Source organism: Callospermophilus lateralis, unplaced genomic scaffold (assembly GCF_048772815.1).
Source record: "Callospermophilus lateralis isolate mCalLat2 unplaced genomic scaffold, mCalLat2.hap1 Scaffold_194, whole genome shotgun sequence".
Lineage (NCBI taxonomy): Eukaryota > Metazoa > Chordata > Mammalia > Rodentia > Sciuridae > Callospermophilus > Callospermophilus lateralis.
In genome coordinates this window covers 1,711,690-1,733,551 of record NW_027512953.1, presented here as the reverse complement: position 1 = coordinate 1,733,551, position 21,862 = coordinate 1,711,690, and the positions used below count along the sequence as shown (strand labels likewise).

General features: G+C 40.9%; 1 pseudogene; it reads right to left on the bottom strand.

Annotated features, from left to right (window-relative positions):
• Positions 1–319: 319 nt before the first annotated feature.
• Positions 320–21,862, bottom strand: part of LOC143389228 (F-BAR and double SH3 domains protein 2-like) — a 131,714-nt pseudogene continuing 110,171 nt past the window's right edge.

Sequence of the window (21,862 nt, the reverse complement as noted above, 5' to 3'; positions counted from 1 at the left end):
TGCCACATCCTTGTGGCCACAGTAATATACTGTACGAGCACACATGATCAGAATTCTGTGACTATTCCCTTGAATGAGGCCAGGTCTGGAATCTCCTCTAAAAACGGACCACTGTTAGGCATGAGGGCTACTCCCCTCTGCTTCTAGGGCCCACTAGGATTTGTGCTATGGTAGGAGAGATGACATAGAAAATGACAACAACAAAAAAAGGCACAAAATATTCAAAACATGGGAGGAGTTCACCAGGCCACCCAGTCACAGAGAATCTGCCTTGGTTTTGCTCTGTTAAAGAGTCACCATCATACAAAGGTGCCTAAACAACAGGATGGGCCAAACTCCAAGCCTGGCCTTGATTGTAGCGGTAACAAAGGGCAAGCCCATAGTCACACCAGTGTGATCTCCACATCCTCCATCTTCTCTGCTGGCCTTCGGTGGTTCTGTGTGGGTGGAGGGGGAGCCGCTCGGACCTGCATAAAGAACAAAGTCTTGGTTTGTAAGTCAGCTTCCAGACTCAGGCTGGAGCATCTGCAAAGTCCAACCAGTCCTCTATCCAATGACATGGGCACATACTTTCAGTGTAAATTTCCCACCCCGAAAAGCAGGTACTGTTCTGGATGAAATGTCAAGTCTACAAATGAGACTGCTGCCTGGGCTAAAAGCCCTGGGCACAACAGTTACTAAAGCCCTAAAATCCTTCTCCAAAGCTAAAGCCTGGAAGGCAAGAGTGCAATACTTAGGGAAATAAGACATTTCAGCATGTCTTGGGAGTCAGTTATAAGAGAGAAGGCTGGAGAGGCAGGCTGGGGCAAGAAATGAAGGGCCTTGTTGAGACATGTTATAAGAAATCTGGGCTTGGGCTGGGATTGTAGCTCAGCGTAGAGCGCTTGCCTAGCATGGGTGGGACCCGGGTTTGATTTTCAGCACCACATAAAAATGAAGGCATTGTGTTGTGTCCATCTACACCTAAAATATAAATATTAAAAAAAACCCCTATATTTAAAAAAAAGAAATCTGGGCTTTATTCTGTAGGCAGGGGAGTCTTTGATGGATTGTAAGGCATATCAGATCCATGAAAAGATGTCTCACATAACAGTTTGGAGAAGAGATTGGAAGTGGGCAACAGGACAAGTGAGCTGACAACATAGGAGACTTTCCAGACTTTTCAGAATGAAGGCTGATGTGAGCTGAACTAGATACCAGGAATGGTTGAAGCAGAACAGTGAAGAGTTTTGAGACCTGTATCCAAGGTAAACCTGGCAAGACCTGGTGATGACTGCAGGTAGGCCAGGAAGGTCTGAGGAATGCCTCCAGAGCACTGGTAGGATAGAGGATCCATTCACCAAGACAGGCAAAATGGAAGAAGGAACATGTCTTGGAGGGAAAGTAATTCACTAATTTTTGCTGAGTTTTAGGGGTTGGTCTCAGACATATAAGTTGAGATTACCACAAGTCTGAAACTCACTGAGAGACATGATTCTGGGATTTGGTTCTCACAGTCATGGGAATAGGTAACTTGGGGAGAATATGTTGAATGACTTCAAGAGAAGCAGTCTAGGGACAGGATCATGAAAAGTATCAGCAGAGATGGAGAGAGGAGGAGAAACCTGCTAAGGTCAATGAAAAGGAAGAGCTGGAGGTATAGAGCCAGCCAGCAAAGTGTGGTGGACAAGAAAATTAGCCCCTATTTCTCCATTTCTACTCTTACCCACCAGCCCATGTTACTAATGCCTCTTGCTTGGACAACTGCTACATCCTCCTAATGGCTCCTGTATCAGTTCTGCCACCTTTTATTGGTCTCCACTTGGTAGCCACAAATATGTGTTTAAAATACAAAACTAATCACAACACTGCCCTGCTTAATACCTCACAATGGCTTTCAATCACATTTAGAATCAAGACCCAAGTCCCTGCCAGGTGTGGTGGCCCAGCCTGTAATCCCAACTACCCAGGAGGTTGAGGCATGAGTATCACAAGTTGAGGCCAGCCTGAGCAATTTAGTAAGACTCTGTCTGAAAAAATAAATAAATAAAAAGGGCTGGGGCTATAACTCAGTGGTATAGTACCCCTGGATTTATTCCCCAGTATAAAAAAAAATATTAAGACCCAAGTCATTAATAAGGAACTCAAAGCACATCTGCTTAATGAATCAACCTAGTGGTTCAAGAAATGGTGATAAAGGTCAAGGAAAACAGAATTGCAAAGGGTCCACTGGATTACCAGTATGAAAGCCATGACCTTGAAGAGGAGTGGCAGTGGAACTAAGATGGCAGTAAAGTGAAGGGTGAGCATAGGTAACTATTTGTCAGAATATATCCCTGACAACAGGAGTTCTTTGAGGTCATTTAGTGTATTTCAATGCTCCTCAAAGAGGCAAATATGGCCTGGAAAATAGATTCTTAATAAACACTTGCTAAAACAATTGTTTTTATGTTACAATTATACTACTTCAATGTTCCTAGAGCTTGAAATACAATTGAAACACACCTGCACAGTGGTTATCTTGTGATCTTACCATGTCAGTGAGAAGTGTTCCAGTATAAACTAAATGATCCAAGATGAATTGACTTTAGAGCTGTCGAGGCTGTTTGAGGTGGGAAACTGTAGATACTTTTCTGGCACATAACCCACTTAGCCTTTTTAATCGCTCTTTTTTTAAATTTATTTTTTAGTTATAGGTGGACACAATATTTTATTTTTATGTGGTGCTGAGGATTGAACCCAGTGACTCATGCATGTTAGGCGAGCGTTCTACCTCTGAGCCACAACCCCAGCCCCTCAATCAATCTTTTTACCTTCCCAAATTCATTTCATCCTTGTTTGGCAACACACAGGGGCTGATTTGGATTTGGAAGAACTATGCATTCTATAACCCTGCCAGCTAGGAGACTTACAGGCAGGAGTTTGCCATATGAGGCCTCAGGAGTATGCCTTGATGCCTGTGAGAATCCTGGTGACTCAGCATGGAGGCTATTTTCTAAGGGAGAGAATTAAAAAGCTCAATTTATGTGGTGTTGTGCAATAAAATGTACTCAGACCCTGCCCAGAGGACCCTTACCATTTGTTGAAGGAGACGGGGGAAGAGCTGGGCACTCCTCTTATTCGGGTTGGGGTAAGGACTGCTGGGAGGCTGGTCATACAGCGGTAGTGGAGGCAGGGATGTTTGCGGCTTGGGGGAAGGAGAGATCTGCATGGAAGGAGGCAAGGTTACCAGGTGCTCTTGGCCTCAGGAAGGAGAGCTGGCTTCTTCTCTGCCGCTGAACACACATTCCTTTTTCTCTGGGACTAAATTATGACTGTTAAAGCTTGTCAGCCTTTTGCTTGTCAGCAAATGGACCTAAAATAACTACCCCAAACTGTTTCATGATGCATTTAACAGTTCCCTATCATAGATCTCATTATATTACTGATTTTAGTTTATCTTCAAACAGTTACCAAGTCAAACCATTCTCTAAACTTTTCTTTTTTAATTGAAAATATGATAAATTAGTCAATTCAACAAAGCTAAGGAAGAACAAAAAAGGGGACAAATTGTACTGTTTTTACATATGAAGATACAATAACTGGCTGAGCTTCTTGTATGTGAGGCTAAGTTATTATCACGCAAACAAGATTGGCAAACACTTTCTTTATTCTTCTACCTGCCAGGCTGCTGTAACAGATCCCCAGAGAAAAACTGAACTGAATAAATTAGGACTTCCTGTAAATGCAAGTTTCCTACTGATGAGCAAAACCTTACAGCCCCTTTATTGTGGGACAGGGGCTCTGGCAGGCCCTGGGTTATGTGGTAGGGCTCTGAGTGTGATAGAACGAAGAGCTACCTCAGAGTTGTACCACATAAACTAACCATGGACATAACACATTCTCTCTCTGATTTGTTTTTTCTCTCTCCACCAAACCAACCTTTGATATGCTATATACGATTTAGTATTTTGGTTAATAGATTCACAGAATGCAGAAGAATGAAGGCATAATAGGGTCATATCCCACAAGGGTCTGACCGTCAAGTCTCTGGTTTCTGAAATTCAGCTATATAGACATCTGGCAATTGAGGACTGGAACAGGGAGGGTGAGGCAGAGAGACTGCAACCCACTTTTGCCTGGTTCAAGAGACCCTAGGGAGTTATTTTCTTTAATCATGTTTTAAAGCAGCTGTTCTTTTCTTCTTTTCAGCAGTGCTGGGGATCAAACCTTGAACGTACTAGGTAAACATTCCACCACTGAGCCACACCTCCATCCCTTTAAACATTATAAAATTCAGCTCTCCCCACTCTGGTACCTGAATCTCTTTCATCCATGGAGTATCACCATTTTCTGAGGCTGAAAGTTCTTCTACTAGCACCGATGGGAACACTCCAATCCGCCCATTGAATTCCCCTTCCCAGAAGCCATCGTCATCTTGGTTCTCTTTGTTCAAGATACGAATGATTGCTCCCTCAGGAAAAGATAGCTCATCATCTGTTTGGTCCTCATAATCATAAAGTGCTTTCACAAAACAGACTAGAAAGCAAGAGAGAGACAAATCTGGTTAAGAACAAAGACAGTCAAGGCTGCTTTTGCAACCACCCCTATGCTCACATGACAACTCAGAGAGCACCACTCAAAGTTGTAATTTTTTTACTCACTGTGATCAAAACAGGGAAACAAAAAACAGGAAGAAAGTGCTTTTTAACCTACTGAAGGCTTACTCCTAGGGTAATACAGTTTAGGTCAAATGTGACCAAATAAAGTGTGCCTTGTTTCAGTCTTTACCACTGGCATCTCCGTTGAGGCTGCCTGAAACGAGTTCTGCTTCCGTGGAATTGCTGGATGTGTGTGACCGACTGTCCAAAGCGGCCAAGGACTGCAGCATGCTCAGTAGGCTGTTCGAGGTGGGAAACTGTAGGTACTTTTCTGGCACATAACCCACTTGGCCAACTTTATTTCGAGCCTGGGTAAAAGACATGGTTACAAAACAGGTTTGCACACACAAAGGTTTGGACCGGACATAATAAGAACCAAAACAAACTCCTAAAAATGTCACAAGAGGGGTGATATGAGCAAAGGAATATACCTTTACCCAGTCTTCCATATCTCCATCTTCAATCACTTCTAACACCTCATGTTCCTCAATGGTCAACTCATCTGGTTGAGAAGCCTGCAATGGAGGATGGTCATGGACAAAATTAAAAAGGTTAGATAAAGAGCAGATGTGAGCTGGTCAGAACAAAAACTGGGGATCAAAATATTGAAATGATTTTGAGAAACATAAAAATTTCAATGCTGTAAAACTATCATAATGAGGTGAAGTTTTACTCTAAAAAAATGAAACAAAATAAAACTGCAACTAAAACTGGATCCTCAGGAGGCAATCAGATCAGTGATCAGCACTGGGCTGGAAGTGAAGGATGTGGGTTCCAGCTTCAGCTCAGGTACCTAGTGGTAAGTTACTCAGCCTCCATTTCTTCAAAATGACAGTCCTGCCATTCTCTTGAGGATTGGGGAGTTAATGTAGGATGAATAAGCACAGAACCATGACGACTTGGGAAGCACAGGCAGAGGAGAAGGCACTGAAACGGAAGTGCTACCAAAGGCTACCATGGAGGTGCATGGAAAATGCAAAGGGCTATGTACATGGATTGGATGGAGGTTAAGCAATGCTGAGGGTTGATCTGGAATTGCTATAAAATAGTGGCCCAAAGAGGAAAATTGTGGGAAAGGCCATGATTGAGATCAGGCAAAATTTGGATTATGCTCCAATATTAGTATGGAGACTGGGTTGATCCTTAGAGGTTCTACACAATCTGTGATGGCTTTATTGTCCCTGATAGCACCAGTCACCAGATTTTCCCTTAGGACAACAAAACCTGAGAGGAGACTCTCAGAGGCTCCACAGAGGGGTTGGAGAGTCTGTTTGGCTTTGCTTCCTAAAGAGCCTTGTATGTCATATTAACAGGTGGGCTTGTGAGTATCTTCTGGCTCTCTGGTAAAAGCCTTAAAAGCTTCCCCCAAGTCCCAAGATCAGTTAAAATTGTCAACTGAGACCATATAGTTTTTCAAATCTCACAATTTCAAAGTGTAAAATATCTCCAAGTTACACAAGCAAAAATTGGGCAAGAAAGTTAGTCAGTTTCTATGATTCACTCCACATTTTGCAAGCTTTAAACATTTCATCAAAACCCAGATTCTGAAGCTACCATAGCTCCTTAAGACAAAAACAGTCTTGAAAATGGGTGATAAACCAGAGAATACTATAAGACTAGATTTTCTCCCCTCAGTATTAGGGTTTGAACCCAAAACCTCACACATGCTAGGCAAATACCCTACCACTGAGCTATATCCCCAGCCACTCCAGGACCAGATTTTAAGTAAATTACCTCTTATGTCAATATATGAAACCCACTTATTTACTTTTTTTTAAGTGTAAAAGAGAATTTATTTAATTGAAAAGAAAAGAGACAGAACTCCTGCAGGATGAGAGGGGACCTGATAGAAATTGTCTCATTTACTCTTTTTAAAAATTTGTTCTTCATAGTTATACACAGCAGTAGAGTCAATTTTGGCCTCAATTATTCTTTTTTGAGGAAAATAATTTAGTTCTTTATTATTTATTGGGATGTGGACGTGCAGCACTCTTTGTAAAAAAGAAAAATCAGGCTTAATGCATCTTAAAATTTGGAATTAAATGAGTTAAGTCTATATGATAAAGATTCTCTATTAAAAAAGAAGATGTTTTATAACATTTAGTCTGAAGAGTGATAGGTAAGTTATTACTGTTCTTGAAATAAAAAAATCCAGATAGCTTGGAGGATATTTTTTATGTAATTAATTCAGCATATACAAAAACATCATCCTACAAAAAAGACAGCATACGAGAGGGCCATGTGACACTGCCAAGATCATTAGTCAACAGGAGGTAAATATGGGCAATTTCAGGATTTAAGCATTGGATAAATTGTTGAATGAGATAATTAGTGTTGGTCCACATTTACTCTTGATAGCTTTTCCAATGGAATTTCTTTGCTACTCTGAAACCACATTGTGTCCTGAATATTCCAGTAAAAGGTACTTCAATAGTAACGCCGTTTTCCTAAATTACATGCCAAGACTTAAAAAGTCTCAATACAACCACACCAGTCTCTACCCTGTGTGAGAGCAAAGCAGGATATGTTGCTGTCCTTGTGCAACAGCCATTGAGGCCCAGTGCAGCAGGAGTCTTCTAGCAGAAGCAGACACTAGCATGACTGTGCTGACACCACACACCAATGACAACTTTTGTACAAGGTTTTCCTCTACATGGCAATCAAGACCTAGAGTCTGGGCCCTGTGAGCCTCGGGGTACCCTGTACCAGCACACTCTTCCCTGTGGTCTAGGTGCACCATGTCTCTCTTGCTTCTATGCTTATACCCGGCTGCTCCTTTTGTCTGTCCTGCTCTGTTCCAGCTTTCCTATCTGATGAATTGTGGTAAGCCATTGTTGTAGATTGTGGCCGCCATTAGAAGATGGCGCCAGCTTCCACTGTGGCCTGTGATAAACAAATTCTTTTGTGGAGAGTTGGCACGCTATCCCTTGCCACCCTATAAGAAAGATCCACGCGGCGGCTTAAGATTGGTACGTGGGAGGCTTTATTAGGCTGTGCTTGGGCGCTCGGGAAGAGAGAGAGGAAGGTCACTAAAAGATACTTTAATCAAGGCCTGAATAAACTGCTGAAAGAAGATTCCTGAGTTGCGTCTTCCTTGCGGGCAAGGGGTCGCGACAATTGGTGCCGAAACCCGGGAACCAGAACTTTCAGCAGTCAGGGGTGGTGCACCAGTTAGTCCCAGGTAAGTGGGACCCACAGTCAAAGCGGAGATCAGTCCTAGATAATTGGGACCTGCTATCAAAGCGGAGATCAGTCCTAGATAATTGGGACCCGCTATCAAAGCGGAGATTAGTCCTAGGTAATTGGGACCCGCTATCAAAGCGGCAGCTCCTCTGTAAAGCCAGAGAGAGCATTACATCTTATTACAGCTGCACTGTGTACTTTCGCTCTTACTTTCACTTTTGTTTTTTGTGTGTCTTATGTTGTGTCATGGGTGCCGTATCTTCAAGTCCGCTTCTCCTGGCCCTAGATAACCTGTTACGTTCCAAGGGCCTAAAAGTGAAACGTAGTACTTTACAGAGATTTTTACAGAAGACAGATATTGTTGCACCGTGGTTCGCATTTTCTGGCAGCCTCACTATACCTAGCTGGGATAAGTTAGGCACAGATCTTGATTTTGCTTCTGAGCAGGGCATATTAGAGGGTGGGGTGATACCCCTTTGGAAGATGATCCGTAGTTGCCTCGCAGATGGCAGATGTCAGGAAGCACTTACTAAAGGACAAGAAGTTTTAGAACAATTACATGAAGAAAGATCAGAAATGGCAGGCAGTGAGGTATTTCAGGAGGGTGGGAGTGTGCGGAGCGAGAAACAGGGGAGGAAACAATTATCTCCGGCAGGCAGTGACGTATTTCAGGAGGATGGCAGTGTGCGGAGCGAGAAACAGGGGAGGAGGCGATTGTCTCTGGCACGGAGTGAAATATTTCAGGAGGAAGGGAATGTACAGAGCGAGAAACGGGGGAGGAAACGCTTGTATCCAGATCTCAGTACACTGCGCACACTCCCATGCAAAAGTGGGTCAGAAGAGGAGGAGGAGCTCGGGAGACTGTCTCGGCAGCTAGGGAGTCTAACTATGGGAGAAGAAAACAAAAATAAACAGGAGCTCAGAAGAAGAAGAAAAAAAAAATGATCCTCCGGACCCGCCGCCGTACCGTGGGGGTATTTCGAGAAGAGCTTTCCATGCCCAAACATAGAGGGGGCTGTTAACATTTTTACTGATGGTTCCAAGTCTGGAATGGGAGCTTATGTAATTAATGACTCTCCCCCTATCCAGCATCAATTTGCTCCTGGAAATCCACAATGGGTAGAACTACAAATTGTTATTGAAGTTTTTAAACAGTGTTCTTTTCCTTTTAATCTTATTTCGGACTCCAGCTATGTGGTACCAGCACTAAAAGTCCTGGAGGCCGTGGGAACTATTAGTGATGCCCACAATGTGTCTGTTTATTTTACTCAGCTTCAACAGCTTATCTCTAACCGCACTGCTTCCTTTTATCCAATGCACATCATGACTCACACCTCTCTTCCTGGTCCGTTATCCCAAGGTAATGCCTGTGCGGACTTAGCCACTAGAGGTCAATTGATATACTTGGCTTCCTCCTTAGAGGGGGCTAAGTTGTTTCACCAAAACTTCCATGTTAATGCATTAACGCTGCACAGGCGTTTTTCCATTTCAAGAGCAGATGCTCGGCAGATAGTATTGCAATGTCCCTATTGTGTCACATTTCTTCATCCCCCTAATTATGGAGTAAACCCACGGGGATTAAAGCCATTGGTTGTTTGGCAAATGGATGTGACACATATACCTGACTTTGGTAACCTTAAGTATGTGCATGTTTCCGTTGATACGTGCTCTGGAATTATCCATGCTTCTGCTTTATCGGGAGAAAAGGCACGTAATGTCATTACTCACTGTTTAGAGACATGGGCAGCATGGGGTGCACCTACATCCCTTAAGACTGATAATGGACCTGCTTATACTGGCAGACAATTTACAGCTTTTTGTTCTACTATGGGAGTGCAACTTACTCATGGTTTGCCTTATAATCCTCAAGGACAAGGCATTGTTGAGCGTGCTCATCGCACCTTAAAGGAAACTTTACAAAAACAGAAAGGGGGAATAGGAGCTGAGCACACTCCTAAAGAACGCCTGTCCTTAGCTCTCTTTACCATTAATTTTTTGAATTTGGATATTCATGGTCGCTCTGCGGCCGATAGACATGTGTCCCCTCAGCCCTCTGTGATTGGCTATGTTAAGTGGAAGGATGTTCTTACGGGCCAATGGAACGGCCCTGACCCCGTGCTGACATGGGCACGAGGATCTGTATGTGTTTTTCCCCAGGATCGTACGGAACCATTGTGGGTCCCTGAACGCTTGACAAAAAGAGTCTCAACATCAACTGACCAGCAACAAGAGACACCACAACAATCCAGTGATGAGGATCTTCATTCTGCTAAGTGCTCTGGCTCTGGTGCTGGTGCCGATGGCACAGGCGACACCAATGCGGTGGTGGGCAGTGGCACGGGCATGGCCAATGCCGATGCCGGTTCATGGTAATTCTAGTGTCCTCCCCACTCTTTTTTCAACCTCATGTGAGATGTCTACTCCCTGTGCCTCTCCTAGAGGGGACATGGAGAGAATTTTTAATCAATCTCAAGTTAATCTCACAGGAGTTTTTTGTTTCAGCCTTAGAAACGCTAATTGCATTAGCCTTAAGACCAAAAATTTGACTAACTGGGAGGACCCATTGCGGTCCAATCAGGCCTCAGGAAGCATTATCAGTGATGTATTGAGCAAGGTAGCTTCGGGGAAGCAATCAGGCTCAGGGACCCCCGCAAACAGCAGCTCTGCTCTTAACATAACTACCTTGGCTATTATCTCCGAGGTACTAATCCCAGTGCCTCCTTCTTCTAGTAGTATTTATAATGCCACTCATTTCAAGGCCTCTCCTTACTGTTCCCCTAATCTTGGTTTCCCCCCAACATTTACGCCTTGTCAGGATCATTCTTGGGAGAAACATCAAGTTGCTAAAGGTTTCTCCCTTTCCCCCTCTCTTAATAGGTATGTTTATAACTTTAACAATAGTGCCAGCTCCTCTACAGGAGTAGGTTGGTCCTGGTTTCAATGGCTGATTTCCAATGAAAAGGGGGCTTCAGCCGATATTTCTGCACTGGCTCAGTTGGTAGGAGCCAAAAGTTAGCTGGTTAATATTTCTGGTACTGTTAGGGAAAGTGAACAAGGTAATAGACTTACATCTGTTTCATTCAACTCTCTGTTGTATAATGCCACATTGCCTCCTGCAATGGTCTGTGTCCAATCCCCCTTCTTATTCCTTTTGGCTAAGGCCACCTCATCGGGGATGCTGGATTGTTCTCATACTACCTGTCTCTTATCTGAGTGTTGGAATGGTTCCTGGACTGTAACAATGATTATAAAAATTTCAACTTTCGTCCCAATCCCGGTCACTGCGGATCCTGATAAATTCCCTATTGTTGAGCTACTTAGAGTCCGCAGAGATTTTGGAATCACAGCGGCTATAGTGACAGCCGTGGCGGTATCTGCTGCTGCAGCGGTTACAGCCGGAATGGCTATGGCCAATCAAATACAAACTGCTGCCACCATTAATCAAGTTGTCCAACAAACTTCCACCATACTTAAATCCCAAAATACAATTAATCAACATATTTTGTCAGGGATTTTAGCTGCCAACCAAAGAATAGATTTACTCCAAGCTCAGGTAGAAGAATTGGCTGACTTAGTGCTTTTGGGTTGTGTTGACCAACGTGCACATTTATGCATAACCTCTGTCAGATTTAATGATTCCAGAAATGCTTCCCGCACCATTGGCGAATATTTGGCTGGAAATTGGTCCATGGAAGCGGAAGACATGATCCAGTCTCAACTAACCCAGATAGCTGTCTTGAATAGCACCCGTGTTGATCCCGTGACTTTGGGTCAATTCACCAATTGGATATCTTCTGCCTTTTCCTTTTTTAAAGAGTGGGTGGGGGTAGGCATTTTTGGTGCAATGTGTTGCTTCGGTATATTTCTCTGTTTGTGGTTTCTCTGTCGCCTCAAGGCCCGCAATGCTCACGATAAGGCTATGATCATCCAAGCTCTTGCAGCTTTAAAAAATGGCAATTCACCTCAAGTCTGGCTTGCGCAGCTTAAACAGTAAATCTTTGACATGGCCATTGCACCCCAAGTTATTATAACATTGCACTGGGATCGGCATGTCTTTCCTCATTATTCTCTTGGTGTTGAAAAGCCCTTGCACTCTGCCGGTCTTGCTGCCATTGCACGCAGGTGGATTTCCACACTAATGCTTCTCTATCGCCTTAAAGTCCGTGCCTTTCTTTCAGGGTGCTGTCAACTCGTTTGTCGTTGTGTACAGCCACAGAACAGCCTCAGCTGTCCCCCTTCGTCTACCTTCATCACGATGCAGGATGCGAGGCAAAGCACTGCACTTGAGTGATCCCTCAACGGACCTCAAGGAAAGCATGTCCTATTGCATGCGGGTTTGACGTCCACACCCCCGCCCTACGAAAAAAGGCGTCGGCTGATATGGGGTCAGGTCTGGGGAAGGCGCCTCCTTAGGACTGAACCATACATTGCAGCCACTTCTGCACAGTGGGATAGGACCTCTACTTTCGCCTACATTGTTTTATAAAATAGAAGGGGGAACTGTGGTAAGCCATTGTTGTAGATTGTGGCCGCCATTAGAAGATGACGCCAGCTTCCACTGTTGCCTGTGATAAACAAATTCTTTTGTGGAGAGTTGGCACGCTATCCCTTGCCACCCTATAAGAAAGATCCACGTGGCGGCTTAAGATTGGTACGTGGGAGGCTTTATTAGGCTGTGCTTGGGCGCTCGGGGAGAGAGAGAGGAAGGTCACTAAAAGATACTTTAATCAAGGCCTGAATAAACTGCTGAAAGAAGATTCCTGAGTTGCGTCTTCCTTGCGGGCAAGGGGTCGCGACAATGAATGGATTAGATTATTATAGGTATAAAAGTCTAGTTTCAGTCTTGTTTCTATGGGCAAGAGACCATCTGAGTCTCAGTTTTCTTTCTTTCTTTTTTTTCTACCAGAACATAAGTGCCATAAAGACAGATTTTTGTCTGTTTTGATCAGTGCTACATCACAGGGCCTAGAAAGAGCAAAGTATTTGTATAAAGAGATGCTCAAGTAATTGTTTGTTGAATAAATGGTGTTTTCTGATAATATCTTCTTTGTAGGGTTATTGAAGAGATTGAAATGAACAAAGAAGCAGTAGCTTCTCATGACTTGTGGCCCAGCTCTCTTTCTCAGACCACTGGCAATGAGCCAGTTGCTTCTTCCTTTCATTAAGACTCCATGAGTCCATCACACACTGCCTACCATGGTGCTCTAGCTCACTGCTAGTCCTTATGAGTTCCCTATTAGAATGACTTAAGGTGGGGACTGTATTTCTCACTTTTTCCAACTATAGGCAGCAAGTGGTCAGTCAATGGCTATTAAATATATGCAAGGTCTCGCAATGTCTCCTTAAGTCCTATTATGTTTCCGTCTGTTACAAAACTCCATAGCAAACTGTGAGCTATTATAAAGTAGAAGATAATGAAAGAACACTTTTGTGTTGTTGCAGTACTGGGGATCAAACCTAGGGCCTCACACATTGCTAGGTAGGCACTCTACCACTGAACTATATCCCAAACCCTGAAAGAATATTTTGTATCTAAAACATTTTCTATATTGTGGCTCATTTCCTTAGGGTGGATATTAATAAGGTTAAAAGTTATGAATACTTTTAAAGCTTTTGAATCTGAATATTAAATATAGCTTTTCTGTGTTCTCACCAGGTTCATCTAGTCCTTTTTTATTGGTGTAGGCCACAGAAATCATGATTAGGCTCAAAGTCAGTCTCTTTCTCTTTTTTTCCATTCATTCATTCATTGCAATGGAGTTTTGCTATGAGGATGGCCTTGAATACCCCGGTTTCAAGCCATCTTCCTCCTGCTTCAGCATTCCAAGTAGTTGGGACTATGGGCCTGGGCCACTGTGCCCAGCTGATCTCTCTATGCTAATTTATCCTCCTGAGTTTCTACACAAAGACCAAAGTTATCTCCTTAAAGTCCAGAATAAAAACCGAACTCCTGAGCCTAGTATACAAGGCCCTTTATTATCTGACAGCAAATGCCTTTAGATCTTCTGTTACTCCCCACCTCTCAGCGCTCCTACACATCCAAAAGTAAACTGTTCTCAACACCCTATCCTCTCATCCCAGTTTCCATATCTGCTGTTCCCTTTGCTTAGAAGGATCCTTCCTTTCCCTATCTTCTCTCTCTACCTAGAAAAGTCTAGATTATGATTTAATTTAAATGCCATCTTGTCTGTAAAATTTATTTAACTACTGCGTAGTCTGTCTATTCCTGGATGGCAGGGATAGTGTCATATTAATTCTTATATCACAAAAGTTATCACATATTGTGCACTCAGTTTTAGCTCATGATTAACTGACTAAATAGATTCTGTTTTTTTTTTTTTTTTTTGTATTGAGGATTGAACCCAGGGGCGCTTCACTACTAAGCCACATCCCCAGCCCCTTTTATATTTTGTTTAGAGATAGGGTCTCACTGAGTTGCTTAGGGCCTTGCTAATTACTGAGAATGGCTTTGAACTCATGATCCTCCTGCCTCAGTCTCCTGAACTGCTGGGATTACAGGCATGCACCACTGCACTCAGCCCTAAATAGATTCTGATAGTCTGGTTTCACAGAGACATATCTGGGATAGATCAATGGAGGTACTGTGATAGATCAATGGGTGAATGTGAGCTGTTTTTTTTAATATTTATTTTTTAATTGTAGTTGGACACAATATCTTTATTTTATTTATTTATTTTTATGTGGTGCTAAGGATTAAACCCAGGTCTTGCACGTGCTAGGTGAGCGTTCTGCCACTGAGCCACAACCCCAGCCTGAATGTGAGCTGTTTAAAACAATTTAGACACTTAGAACTCTCTCCATCTAAGGATCTTAATTAGTTTTGAAACTTTCATGTAAATATAACAAGGACAGGTGATATCAGAAAACATTCTGAACCCTAGTTTAAAAATGTCCTGTAAAATATCCCCAAATTTCTTAGAAGATGATTTCAAAATTTCAAAACATTATCAAAACAATGTACACTAGGAAAAAACCCTAACTTTTTAAAGAAAACAGCAAGTATTATGAGTTTAAATATAATGAAATGATGTTAAACTCAAAAAACCCAGGAATAGCTGATACTGAAAAGTATATAATGCCAGCTTTTGGCAACACAGGACTGGGGAGTGGAGTGAGAGTGCCCAGTGTATGACAGTTAAAGAGTCTCTCAGAACAGTCCCTCTGTTGTTATTCCTTAGCATTAACCTTTTCCCCTTGCTTTCTCTATCAGTATAGGGGCCAGAAAAGGATTCATTTGCTCATGCCTTCCTTACATCATTCACTTATTAATTTCACAATTATTAATCCAAGACCCACTGTGTGCCAGGCATTGTCCCAGGAGCTCATGACACAGAAAAGGTACAGACACAAAGTTTATACTTTCATAAGCCTTTAATGGGGAACCAGGCAAAGAAATATGAAGACAAGAAAGACTTAATCTGGCTGGCACTAAGAGCTATACAGTCATGTACCACATAAAGACATTTTGGTCAACACTGGATCACACATATATGGTGGTCCCATAAAATTATAATGGAGATGAAAAATTAAAAAACAGCATTGTAGCCATCATGATGTCACAGTATAACATATTATTCATATTTCTGTGGCATCATTAGTGTAAACAAATCCACCGTGCTGCCAATCATATATATGTACAGCACACATAATTATGTATAGTATATAGTATTTGATAATGATAATAAACAACTAGGTATTAGTTTATATTTAATATACTTTTAATCATTATTTTGGTGTGTAATCTCTACTTACTAAAAAAACAAGTTTACTGTAAAACAATTTATGCTGGCCAACAGTAGCCTTGTACATGTCACGTTTATTGCATCTTTGGATTGCATGAGTTTATCTTGTGCTTGATTTAATCTCATGTTGTTTTGTTCGTCATGGTCTGATGAACAGAAATAATATATCTCTACCACACAGGCTAGGTGTCTATTAGGCTATACCATCTAGATTTGTATAAGCTCACTCTAGATTTGTATAAGCTCACTCTACAATGTTTGAATGACGATAAAGTCACCAAATGCTGCATTTCTCAGATCATATTCCCGTAGTTGAGTGACAGTATGGTGAACAAAACAGTGTTATGGGATAGAGTGGTAAAGAGCTAGCTATGTGTTTAGGTGGCTGAGGTGACCTTTGGAGGCTATTTGAGTTGAACTACAATGAAGATAAGGGCAGTCAACAGATATATGGGGAGACACAGTTCTAATCAGAGGGAACAACAAGTGCAAAGATGTGTACTCAGGAAGGAACCTGGTACTTTTGAAGCCAGAAAGGCAGCCAGAGTGGCCAGTGTACTGAGTGTGTGAAGTGGAGGAATGGCCTGACATAAAGCTTGGGAGAATGCCTGGAGTCCGATCAGGCTAGACATTACGGATTCCAGTGAAGAGTTCGGGCTGGGAACGGTTTTTTAGGAAAAGGAATGGAATTAACATTTAAAGCTTAAAAAGTGTTTTTTTTTTAGAAAAGGGGATGGAATTAACTCCTTTATGTGTAAAAAATAATTGTAGCTGGAAAATGGATCGTTGGGAAGCTAGTGTCAAAGAAGCCTAATTATGAGGGCTCATCCCCACCTTATAACAATCAAAGAAATGGCCTAGATAAAGATGAGAGCAGTAAATATGGTGAAAAGTGAATAGATTCAGGATATGTTGTGGAGGTGGGCACAACAGGACTGGCTGACAGACTGAATGTGGGAGTGAGGGAAAGAAAGGAACTGGAAAATTGAAACACCATTTACTTTGTGTTGAATATAAAGTAATTGGATAAGCAGGAAAGGATGAGAGAGAATAAGAACTATTATACCAAACCAAGTTTGGAAATTCTGGCATCTGTTAATCCAGATTTCCTGCTCAATATGGACAAGAGGGAATTATATTAGGATGAGTAAAGGCAAAGTATTAAAAACTGCTTTGGGAAACAATTTTATTTTGATATGAATTTTGAGGTTCATTCTAATGGAGGGTTTATGCCAAGCAGGCAATAGAGAGTAAGGGTAAGAGCTGTATTTACTGAATATACTGTATTTACTGAACTAGGTACTATGCCAAGTGCTTTGCTATAAAGGTAATCTCTCATTTAATCTTCACATTTATTTTACAATATTATCCCCATCATGTAGATAAGGAAACTGAGGCTCATAGAAATTAAGAGGCTGACTAGAGTAACCTCATGTAGTTCATAAGCAGTGAGACAGGATTTAACTCAAGAAATCTAATATCAGAGCTTAAACTCTTCATCATTATGTTTCGTTCCTTTAGATATTAACTGAATACTAACATTATGCTAGGTGTCCTGTGAGAAGCTGGGTAGACACAGTCACATGTATCTTTAGGTTTGTCACAATTTAATATCAGCAATATCTTAATACAAACCTTGTAGGAATAAACAACTTTGCAGGTGAGTGGATAATTTCTTAAGGTACCAGAAGGACTGGAACTGCTGTCATCAAAAACATCCATATTGTCTTCAAACTCTTCTCCTTCTTCTCTTTCATTATCTGCATTTAGCTAGAAAAAATTAAAAACCATTAGCTAGTTTGCTTGCTTCAAGAAAATGTCTGGAAACAGGAAAAGCACCTAAAATTGAACTGTTCCAAAATGTTAATTTACTTATTCGATTATACATAGATAGGACTGTCTGTTCATGCATGCATGTTAATAGAGGATAGAGATCATTTTTACAATCAAAAGTAAAATATGTTTCAAATAGAGAAGAAATATTTATTAGTATCTTTCACTTTTAATTCTTAAATACTGACTGACAATAGGCAACAAAAGAATAAAATAGCTTTGCATGGTGGTGCATGCCTGTAATCCCAGTGGTTTGGGAGGCTGAGGAAGGAGGATCCTGAATTCAAAGCCAGCCTCAGCAACTTACTGAGGTTCTAGCGAGACTCTGTCTCAAAATAAAAAAATAAAAAAGGATGGGGATATGGCTCAGTGGATAAGCACCCCTGGGTTCAATCACTGGTACCAAAAAAATTTTTAAAAAGCTAAAATAAAATAAATTGGACCATCAAAATTAAAAGTTGTTTTGCATCAATGGACAATAAAATGATAGGATCCCACAGAATGAGAGAAAGTATTTGCAAATCATATATCTGATGTGGGATTAATATCCAGAATATATAAAGAATGCTTAAAACTCAACAATAAAAAACAACCCAATTAAAAAATAGGCAGCCAGGTTCAGGGTGCACACCTGAAATCCCAGTGGTTTGGGAGGCTGAGGCAGAAGGATTGTGGGTTCAAAGCCATCCTCATCAATAGCAAGGTGGTAAGCAACTCAGTGAGACCCTGTCTCTAAATAAAATACAAGGCGGGGGATGTGGCTCAGTGGTCAAGTGCCCCTAAGTTAAATCCCCAGGATCCTCCCAACCCTGCAGCAACAACACAACAACAAAAGGCAAAGAACCTGAATGGATATTTTTCTAAAGAAGATATATAAATGGACAAGAAGCACATGAAAAGATCCCAACATGTTTAATCATTGGGAAAGTGCGAATCAAAACCATGATATACCATTTTATACTCATTAGGATGGCTATTTTCAAAAAGCTATTTTCATAAATGTTGATGAGGATGTGGAAAATTGGACCATTGTACACTGTTAATGTTACTGTATATAGTACAGCTGGTGTGGAAAAACAGTAGTATGGTGTTTACTTAATAAATTAAACATAGAGTTACATATAATCCAACAATTCCATTTCTGGGTAGAAACCCCAAAGAATTAAAAGCATGGACTAGAATAGAAAATTGTAAACCCATGTTCACAGTAGTAGTGTTTACAACAGCCAAAAGGTGGAAGCAACCCAAGTGTCCAGTAACAGATGAAAAGACAAACAAAATTGGTACATACATACAATGGAATATTACTCAGTCTTAAAAAGGAAGGAAATTCCGACAATGTTACCACAAGGATGAACTTTGAGGACAGTATGCTAAGTGAAATAAGCCAGTCACAAAAAAATAAACCCCATAATTCCACTTATATGAGATATCTAGAGGAGTCAAAATCATAGAGACAAAAAGTAGAAAGGTGATTGTCAGGAACTGCGGTGAGTAATGGGAAGTCATTTCTGCAAGATGAGATGGATACTGAGGACAGTGCCACAACACTGTGAAGTTTACTTAATATCATAGAACTATATGCTAAATAATAAACAGGTATAAGTAGATGATAAACAGGTATATTGACACAAAAGGAAAAGTCCCCTGTGCAGTGTTACACAGGAAAATATATAATTTTCTAATCTGAGTCTCAAGGTATATTACCCACCATAGCTAAAAGGCATATTAATTAAAGTAGTATTGGATGTTCAAAATGTATATGTATTTATCTATAGCACCATTTGTGCTATATTAAATATAAATAATATTTACACAAGCATAGTTGTCTGTCAAGGGAGTGCAGGACAAAGAAAACTGAGGGATGGACTTGGGTTGTGGCTCAGTGGCACGTACAAGGCACTGGGTTCAATCCTCAGCACCACATAAAATAAATAAATAAAATAAAGGTATTGTGTCCACCTACAACTGAAAAACGGAGGAGGGGGAGAGAGGGAGAGGGAGGGGGAGGGGGAGGAGGATCACTAATACTTTTAAACTGACTCCTCTTAAAAAATTCTAAGAATTCCTAAATTTTAAGAATATCTAAGAAATTCTAGAGACCCGCAGGGAATTCTAGAAGAATAAACTACATTTTTCCTGCCACATTTACTGCCACCACTTCAAACGTCCTGACATAGTTTCATTTATCATTATTACTGAAAATTCTCCACAGGTCAGTGAGGTAATCTTGTGCCTGATCTTACAGTTATTCATTTGTAATCCCTCAGGCCAGTGGCAAAATAAGTTTAGATCTTGACTTCTCAAATCTCAGACTTCAGATTCTATTGTTTTTTCCAACAGGGAATGGTGTTATACAAAAAATAAGGATGATGTTCTAGAAATTTCCATAACACTAACTTAAAAAAAATATTTCAATTACTATAAGACATTCCCTTCACACTCTAAGAAAGGTTATAAACATTTAAAAAATGTGGGTATTACAAAAAATTTAAAAATGCTCATACATTTATAAAAATGAAGGTAGAACAAATTTCTAAAAAAATATATAAAATGTTAATATTGTACTGTGCTATGACACTTGGAATCAATTCAAGAAATTTTAACTTGGCAACAATGGTTGACACTAAACATTCCTTTCCCTGCTCTATTTTTGAGTTCATTTTTTGGTTCTTATGGAAGGGAATGAAAGGCTGCAGTGACAGCAACACATGCTTCTGCACTGCTCCAGCAACTTCGGAAATCATATCATCTCAGAATAATTTCTTCCTTTTCCCCTCTTCTACCCTCACAAAAATATTTAGAAAAATTTTTTTCTAAATATTTTTATGGTTGTAGATGTACACAATACCTTTATTTCATTTGTTTATTGTATGTGGTGCCAGGGATCAAACCCAGTGCCTCACACATGCTAGATAAGTATTCTACCACTGAGCCACAGCCCTGGTTCCAACCCCTCACCTTCCCACCCCCGCCCCGTGGTGGAGGAGATGGAAGTCAGGGTCTCCTACATGCTACTTCTGAGCTACACACCAGCCCCCTCCTTTACCCTCTTGACTCAGCATTTCTAAAATTACATTCTTCTTCTATTATCTAAAGAACTGCACTCAATTCTTTTTCTTCTGGTCACTTGACAGAACTTCAATCAAAATGATTTTTTTTCTAGCTGTACTAGTATTTTTCCTTCCTTAGATGTTGTAAAATGCTTACTGTTATTGCCAGGACAGATAAGAAGAATCTTTTTGAGTTGGTTTTAGTAGTGGTCTTCTTGTACTCAGCAAAATAACCTCAGATAGGCACCATGGGCTTTGTGGTACTCTCTAGGAAGCAGTGGGCTCTGAGTCTGTTGGACTTGAGTGTGAGAGCTGACCATGTCACCTCCTGTGTGACCTTGGGCAAACTACTTAACTTCTCCAACTCAATTATCTCATCTCTCTAATGAAGTTAATGACTGCTTCACAGGGTACCATAAGGATTAAATGAGGAAATACATTTAAAACCATTAATGCATGCTTGCTGCACAGGAGGCACTTAATAAACCATTAGCATTTATTGTTTCTATGAGGTAGGGAGAATCTAGATAAAGAATCTGTTAATACTCAATACAGGGGAAGGCAGCTGCTTATAGAAAATCAACAACAGAACCTCTGAACTCCATGTGGACAGAGAAGTGATCACAGTGAACATTATTCCAAATATGACACAAAAAGTTATGAAATATGTGAAAAAGTATCAGGAAAATGGATTCCTGCTTCCAAGCAAGATGGACTATCAGAGTCTAAACTAACTAAAAACTGTTCAAAATATATGGAAGAGGGCTGGGGTTATAGCTCAGTGGTAAAGCGCTTCCTTAGCATGTGTGAGGCACTGGATTCAATCCTTAGGACCACATATAAATAAATAAATAAATAAATAAATAAATAAATAAATAAATAAATAAAGGTATTGTGTCCATTTACAACTAAAAATGTTTAATAAATATGTATTTATAAATATGTGTGTGTGTGTGTGTGTGTGTATACATATAGTTTTTAAGACACTGGACATTAAGTAATGACCTACTGCCAGAAAAATTTCTTAGGCAGAGACATAAGGAGAGGGAATCCAGGCAGAGAGGATGATGGTCTCCCAGAACTGATGAAGTAGAACTATGAATTCAGGAAGGCCAAAGTGGCTGGAGTTGAGACTGCAGAGTGATGAAGAGGAGGGTGGGAGAGAGAGACAGAGATAGACAGATATCATGGGAAATCTGCGGAGGACAAGTATTCAGCTGAGTACTGATCAGTACATGTTATATGAAGAAAGTATGTGTGGTTAAGAATAGAACCACCCAAATGGATTAGAGAAAATGATCCACAGATATTGCAGAGATTTGACAATAATTCCTGTTCTCTCCTAATAGAATAGAAAACCTCAGAAGGCTCAGGGCATCAGGTGGAGTTCTCAGAAAACCAGTAAGGATAC